The sequence below is a fragment of the Fukomys damarensis genome, unplaced genomic scaffold (assembly GCF_012274545.1).
Source record: "Fukomys damarensis isolate Sample0158 unplaced genomic scaffold, DMR_v1.0_HiC HiC_scaffold_23, whole genome shotgun sequence".
Taxonomy (NCBI): Eukaryota; Metazoa; Chordata; class Mammalia; order Rodentia; family Bathyergidae; genus Fukomys; species Fukomys damarensis.
In genome coordinates this window covers 17,024,127-17,031,379 of record NW_022900935.1, presented here as the reverse complement: position 1 = coordinate 17,031,379, position 7,253 = coordinate 17,024,127, and positions in this window count along the sequence as shown.

Sequence of the window (7,253 nt, the reverse complement as noted above, 5' to 3'; positions counted from 1 at the left end):
GAGTGCTGGACAGGTCCTAAAAGGAGAGCACCGTAGCCCACAGCAGCTATGGATGGCTCAGGGAACTGCTGACCATGGGTACCCTCGCCACCACCTCATCTGTTTCTCTCTTATTTTTAGCTCAGTTTCCTCTGCTACAGACTCTGTTATCTCAATTGTTTTCACTGCTTGATCTCCTCTGGTTCTGCACTGCAGCATCTTTGTCAACAGGGTTAATTCAGGTTTTCTCTCCAGTAGTGAGAAGCCTGGCTAGCATCTCCCTGTCTGGCATCTAACCCCAAGGGTAACCCTCTCTTCTCCTTCCTGACCCTGGTGTGGGCTCCCACCTCAGTACACTGCCTCACCCAGCATGGATACCCCTGCCCCACTGGGACAACTTGCACCTGCTTCTGAGTTGCACAACTAGATGAATGCTGGTTAGCTGTGGGAGTGAATGAAAGTTGGTTATCCCCGACCTTTAGCACAATGCCCATAGTGTAAAAATATAACAATTATGTTATTATTAAATGAACAGCTAGAAATGAAAAAGAAAGGTAGGATCCAGTAACTCATCATTTACCAGGAATCACGCATGAGTTGATCTATCATGCTCTGGGAACAGTGTGCTACTGATACGGAACCACTGCAAAGTGTCAGTGAGGCTGGGAAGAACGCGTCTGTCTTATTTATATTCATAAATTCAGAGGCTTGGTGTAGAATTCAGGGAGGTCCTAAGTGTGGAGGAGTAAGGTCAAGGTCACTCAACAGCACTGCTAGCTCTATACTACCCTGGAGAAGCTCCACCCAACAGATGGCATGAGAATCAACCAATCAGCGCAATTTGTGGAGGGCCACCCAAGATAATAATAATATTAATAGTGACAACAATAAGAATAAATAGAATGATCATAATGACAGACAAGCTCAGGAGGTACACACTATCTCCAGCCCCATTTTCTAGAGGAGAAAACTGGGTTTTATAAGCAGCTGTCATATTCACAACTCCTTTCCCCGACAGTGAGAACTGCGGTTCCCACTGCGGTTGCCACATAGTATTCAGAAAGGAGATCTTTTGCCTGCAGTCACACAGCTGCTCGGTGGAGTGGGCCAGCGTGTGCATCTGGAGCGCTTGGTTTGAAACATTCACTGCAGGGGGGTTCCTCCTACAGAGACTACAGTCCACATGACACTGCAGCTCCCACACGTCCCATTCCTCCTGGCTGGCAGAAGATGCAGCCTCGGCACGAAGCATGGCCTTCCCTTCCACAGGGATCGGGTGCCACCAGTCCATACCTGTCTGCATAACAGTGCCTATGGCCCCACGGCCCATGTATGAAGCACTGACTCAGCCCAAAGTCCTGATTCAATCTCGCTTGTCCATAACTTGCTCACCCTTCTCAGTTTGTTGAAGACTGAGATGCCACCGCCACCACTAATGGAAGAGAGGAGATGTGTTCATTCCGACTGAAGGGACCTGTTTCGTAGGCAGCCCGTGGGACACGAGGACGGGAAGGCTGGGAGGTGCGATCCTAGAGCACATTTCCCAGGCTGCACAGGGAGGCAGGTGTCAGAGCTGCCTTCTTGCCTCATCTGGTTTCATTCTCCAGACATAAGAACGGAGCATAAGTTTCCCAAGGTTCTCCATCCCACTGTAGCTGCTGAATACCATGAGCCTTTCACTTCTATATAATGTTTTTTCCTCCTAAAACGTCAAGGGGGTCTTTCCTAGAAGAGCCGAGTGGAAACAGAAAGGCTTTGAGGATACTTTTGTCTCATTTAAAGGTAACCCGGAGTGAGTCGCAGTAAACAGAACCACTTGACACCCAACCCCTCCTCTTTGCTTCCCCAGCGCCTGCTGTCCTGCCATCCCCCATCCCAAGACGTTCCAGGGAGCTTGGATATAGGGGGACTAACCTTGTGTTGGAGCCATGCCAAGGTCTGCCTTCCAGAAACTCAGTTCCCACACGAACCTGGCGTTAGGTGAATTGTCAGTAAAAACATTTCTATTGTCAGGAAAAGAAAGAAAATGGAGGTCCCCGATCCCCTGCAGGCAGCGCCCACAGCAGCCGCTAGGTGGAGGCACTTGGAGACATCGTGTGTTGCCCAGGGCATAACTGGGGAGGTTAATGGCGGTGGAGATTCGCCTTTGATGCAGAGTAGCCTGACTGCAACACTTTGAAAGTGTACCCGGGTCCCCACAGGACCCAGCAAGGCCTGGAGTGGAATGGGCTCTTGGGTGTTTGTTTTTTTGGGCTTTAAGTTTCTGTAGCATTTAGAGGTCCAAACCCCACAATTCCATATTGTTTGCTCTGAGGTACACCTTATTTCAACTCCATAAGAATCCTGAGAAATGGGTTTGTGATCCCTGTTTTGTGGAAAACAGAGAAGCAGAATGAGTTTCCCTGAAGGCACAAATAAAGTAACAGAGTCACAATCTAAATGTGCGTTTTCCGTCTGACCACTGACAGGACGCTGTGCCAGTTGTCTCTCATAGAGTCTGAAATAAGCCTTGCTTCTTCACACCTAGCTTCTTGTGCTTATGTTAAGCTTCCTCGTGGCTCCTTTCCCCTGCCCTGCATTCATTCTGCAGACACTTGTTGACAAATTCCCTTGTGTCAGGGGCTGTAATCTTTAAATAAGACAATGCAGAGCTTAGCGACCGGTACAGATGAAGGATATTTCCGTGACTTCAACCAAGTGTGTTCAGCAAAAGGAAATGAAAAGGTAAGGGTATGAAAAGCACAGGGAATTTTGCCAATTGAAGGGATGTGTGGTGACTTCATGGCTTGATCACCTTCACAGACTCAATCCGGATTCTCACCTGACCAGGTGGGAAGCTGAGGTTGGGGCCAAGGTATGTGCAGTTCATCTGAATGCAGAGGCAGCTTAAACAAAGGTCTAGCAGTACAGAAGGAAATAGTGAAAAGCTCCCAGGCTAGCACCATGGGGATGTAAAGAGGAGGGAAGGAAGTGAGGTGGAGGTGGGGAGTGAAGGTTCTCAGATACAACGCTAAAGAGAATAAAGTTTGTCCTGGAAACCAGAGTTTTTAATTAATAGGCCCCCTTTGAGGTATTTTGGAGTCAGAGGAGGGGAGAGCATACAGGCAGCCTGAGATCCCTTCTTTACTTTGAGACATTCTGCCACTATGAGACTTGGATTTGGGAGTTTCATGTCAGACTCAATTTGGAAAAGAAGTATTTGACTCTTAAAATAATAATATTTAGGGCCGTGGATTTAGCTCAGCAGTTCGGTGGCCTGCCTTGCAAGCTCAAGGAACTGAGTTCAATCCCCGGTACCCCCCCAATAATAATAATATTTAAATGTACATAAAAACCATTGGCGATTTAGAGGATTTGGTAGAAAGTGCGCTTAGCATGTAACAAGTCCCTGGATTGATCCCCAGTTGGATAGATAGATTAGACTTTTGCTTCTGGCCATGATAAGCTAATACAAATGGTTTTTAATCTTCTATCTTATGCAATTGAAAAAGTGGACAAAGCATATCAGACAATAGTTTTAGGACATTGTACCATGGTTGTGCAGGACAGAACAAGGGGAGAAGGAAGAAAAAGGAGCCAAGCCCCAGAATGGCTCACTTGCTCTCTGGAGGTAACTTCCACATGGCCAAGAGCAGAGAGACGTCCCCAGCAGATCTGATCATTTGGGCAGGAAGACACCATAGTTTGAGAAGGAAAAAGTGGCTAGAATTTGAAAGGCAGGCTGTCAGACAGGAGGGAGAGGAAAGGAAAGGTGTTGCCAAAGATACCAGGAGGGCCCTCTGAGGACGCTGTCTGAGTAATGACCCCTGCAGAGGTGGGAAAGAAGCCCCAGAATAGAGGAGACGGGGGAAATCTTGAGGCTCACACTGAGCTGGAGTAGGTTTTGAGTGGAAAGACATCATAATAAATGGGGCATCAGGTAGAACCCTTGGAGGCTGTGGGATTAGAAGGGAGTATTAATAACCTAGATAAACTCTGCCCTTGTATTTCCTCTAACAAACTTAAAAGAAAGCCTCAAAATACTTCAAATGATTCAAAATAATTTGCTGCTTCTCAGAACAAAAGCCCATACTACTTAAAGAAATTCAATAAAATCTAATACCCAACAGCATGCAATACAATGTTCAAAACCTAATATGAAATTACTACGTATTTAAAGAAGCAGGAAAATATTACCATAACTGAAAGAAAATCAACAGAAATTAATCCCCCAAATGATAAATATGTTGAACTTAGTACATAACTATAAAAATGGCCATTATAAATATTAGTTTCATGTGTTCCCCCAGCAGCCTAACTTCTATTCCACATTTAAAGCCAACTAAATTCCTCATTGCATTCCTCCTTCCATTTCCTAGCCCAAGCTCTAGACCCTACCCCAGGCTGAAAAGCTGCTGCCCTGCCTCTTGAGAATGGGCTGAAGTCCTTTCTTCACACCCCTGCTCCCAGAAGTGAGGCTATTGGACTTGTGCTAATGAATCTTTCTGCCTCAGTGGGCTGACAGGCAAACGGGCCCATTCCAGGTCTCACATCTACCTAACAATAGATGCACTTTGATGTTTAGAAAAGCAAAGGAAATCAGACAGGCTGATAAAAGTCTAGAGTGAACATCTATAGTAAAATAAATATAATTTCTGAAATGGAAAAAATTTTATGTGGTAGAACTAAGAACAAATTAGATCCTGCAAGAGGAAAGGTCAACAAAATTGAAGACACAGAAGGAAGTAAAAATAAACTACTCCAAATAGCACAGAGATGGAAAAAATGAAGAAAGAAAAAACTGACGCAGGAGAGAACGAACAGACCATCAGTAAACTGTGAACCAGCATCAATGGCCTGACGTACCGAATTCCAGAACGGGAGGATATGGAGTGAAAAAGAAAAAAAAAAGTTCAAGAAAGAGTGAACAGAATTTTTAAAGTTTGACAAAAATTATAAGCCTGATTATCCAAAAAGTTCAACAAAAATACACCAGAGAAAAAATCATGAAATAAATCACATGAAGGTACATCGTGATCAAATTTATAAAGCCAAGATAAAGGAGAAAAATCTACAAAGTAGCCAGAAAAAGACAGGAGGAAGGGAGAAATTATGTAGAGGGGAAAATACCATGTCATAAAGTATGTAAAGCAGAAAACAGTGGAGCGGTGTCCTTAATGAAAGAAAAAAACATTTAAATATGACCATAGTATTCTATACCCAGTGGAAATATCATTTTTAAAAATGAAAGACATATACACTGTTTCAGAATAGATTAGAGAATTTAACATCAGAAGAACTCCCCTTCAAACAATGGTAAAAACCTTTGTGTATAAGAAAAATGATAATACAGATAAATTAGAATCTATACAAGAAAAGATGAAAGCTAGAATAGAAAATATAATCTTGTCTCATTTTTTACTCTTAAAATTATTGTTTAAAGCACAGCAGAAGTGATGCAATAAACATAGAAGTAAAATGTAAGACAACAGTGGCTCAGAGGATGGGGCAGCATAAGTTTATTCCTATGAGGGTTTTATCCCAGTATAATATTAATTATTCTACTAATAAATGCATTAAAGAAGTAATATATGCTATATGCATTATATGTTATTTGGAGATAAATTCTATAAAACATGTGAAAACTAAAAAAACTGCTGGTAGGAATTAGAGAAAACTGAGATACACCATGTTCATGGAACTGAAGATACAACAGTGAAGATGTAAATTCTTCTAAAATAGCTCTACAAAAACATACTTCACCATCATTAAAAAAATACCAACTCATGTTTTTGTTGACATAGGTAAGCTGAAGGTAACATTGATGTGGAAGTGTAACATATCTAGACTATGAAAATGATTTTGAAAAAGCGGAGCAAATTTGATTTATATGACCTGATCTCAAGTAGACTGTAAGTCTACAGCAATTAAGAGAGGCTGGGATTGATATAAGGACAGACACAGAAAAAGGAAAGAGAAGAGAGAATGTGGAAAAATAGCTACAAATATGACTGATTTTCCACATAAGTGCAAAGTTAATTCAGTGGGGGAAAGCATAGTGTTTCAACAAATAGCTGGATCATCTGGACACCCATACAGGGAGAAAACCACATCCTCTCCCTCAGTTCTTAGCTTACAACACAGGATTATAATTGTGAATGGGTCATAAACTTAAAACTTCTGGAAAAAACATAAATCATATTTGAGAATTTGGTTTAAGAGGGAATGAAAAGCATTATAAAAGAAAAAAGATACTTTAAAGTTCAATAAAAAAAAATGTGTCTCATGTCTCTCAAAAGACACATTAAAAGAAAGGGAAGCTGGGTGTGGTGGCGCACACCTGTAATCCCAGCACTCGGGAGGCTGAGGCAGGAGGATCGCTTCGAGTTCCAGACCAGCCTGGTCAACATATTGAGCTCCAGGTCAGTCTCAACTACATACTGACACCCTGTCTCAAGCCCCCACCCCCCAAAAAGGAAAAGGCAAGCAACAGTTTATTTGCAAACTATATAAATCATAAATCACTTGCACCCAGAATATATAAAGAGCATTACCAAGTGAACAATAAAACAAATGGGTAGAAAATTTGGATAGATGATTCACCAATTAAAATGTACGACAAACAAGTATTTTAAAAAACTTCAACATCTTTTTAAAATTAATTAATTTTATTGGCACATTTAAGGTATACAATATAATGACATGCATCTTTGGAAATTTGCACCTTTATATAATCCAACTTGGTAAAATGACTATTTTTTTTTTCTTTTTTTTTTTGGTACCAGGGATCTGACTTGGGACCTTGTGCTTGTAGGTTGGTTGCGGAACCACTGAGCTAAATCCCTGGCCCTTCAACATTATTAGTTATTAGGAAAATGCAAATTAGAACCACAATGAGATAATACCATACATTGCTTAGAACAGCTAAAAATAAAAGGTCTGATAATACCAAGTGTCGGCAAGGATGTTGATCCTCTGGATTTCTCATATATTGTGGTAGGAATACAAAATGACACAAAAACTTGGAAATTTGTTCAGCAATCCCTCAGAAGTTTAAACATGTACTTCCCATATGACCCACCCATCCCACCACTGGGCATTTATCAAGAGGAAAGAATATATATGCCTACAGAAAAAGTTGCATGAGAATATTTGTAGCACTTGCTTGTACAATAGCTAAAAAATGGACTAAAGTTTCTTTCACCTGGTGAATAAATGAGCAGAATTTGATATATCCTCACAGTGGAACGCTACTCAGTAATAAAACGATATAAATAATTGCTGGGTACAAGATC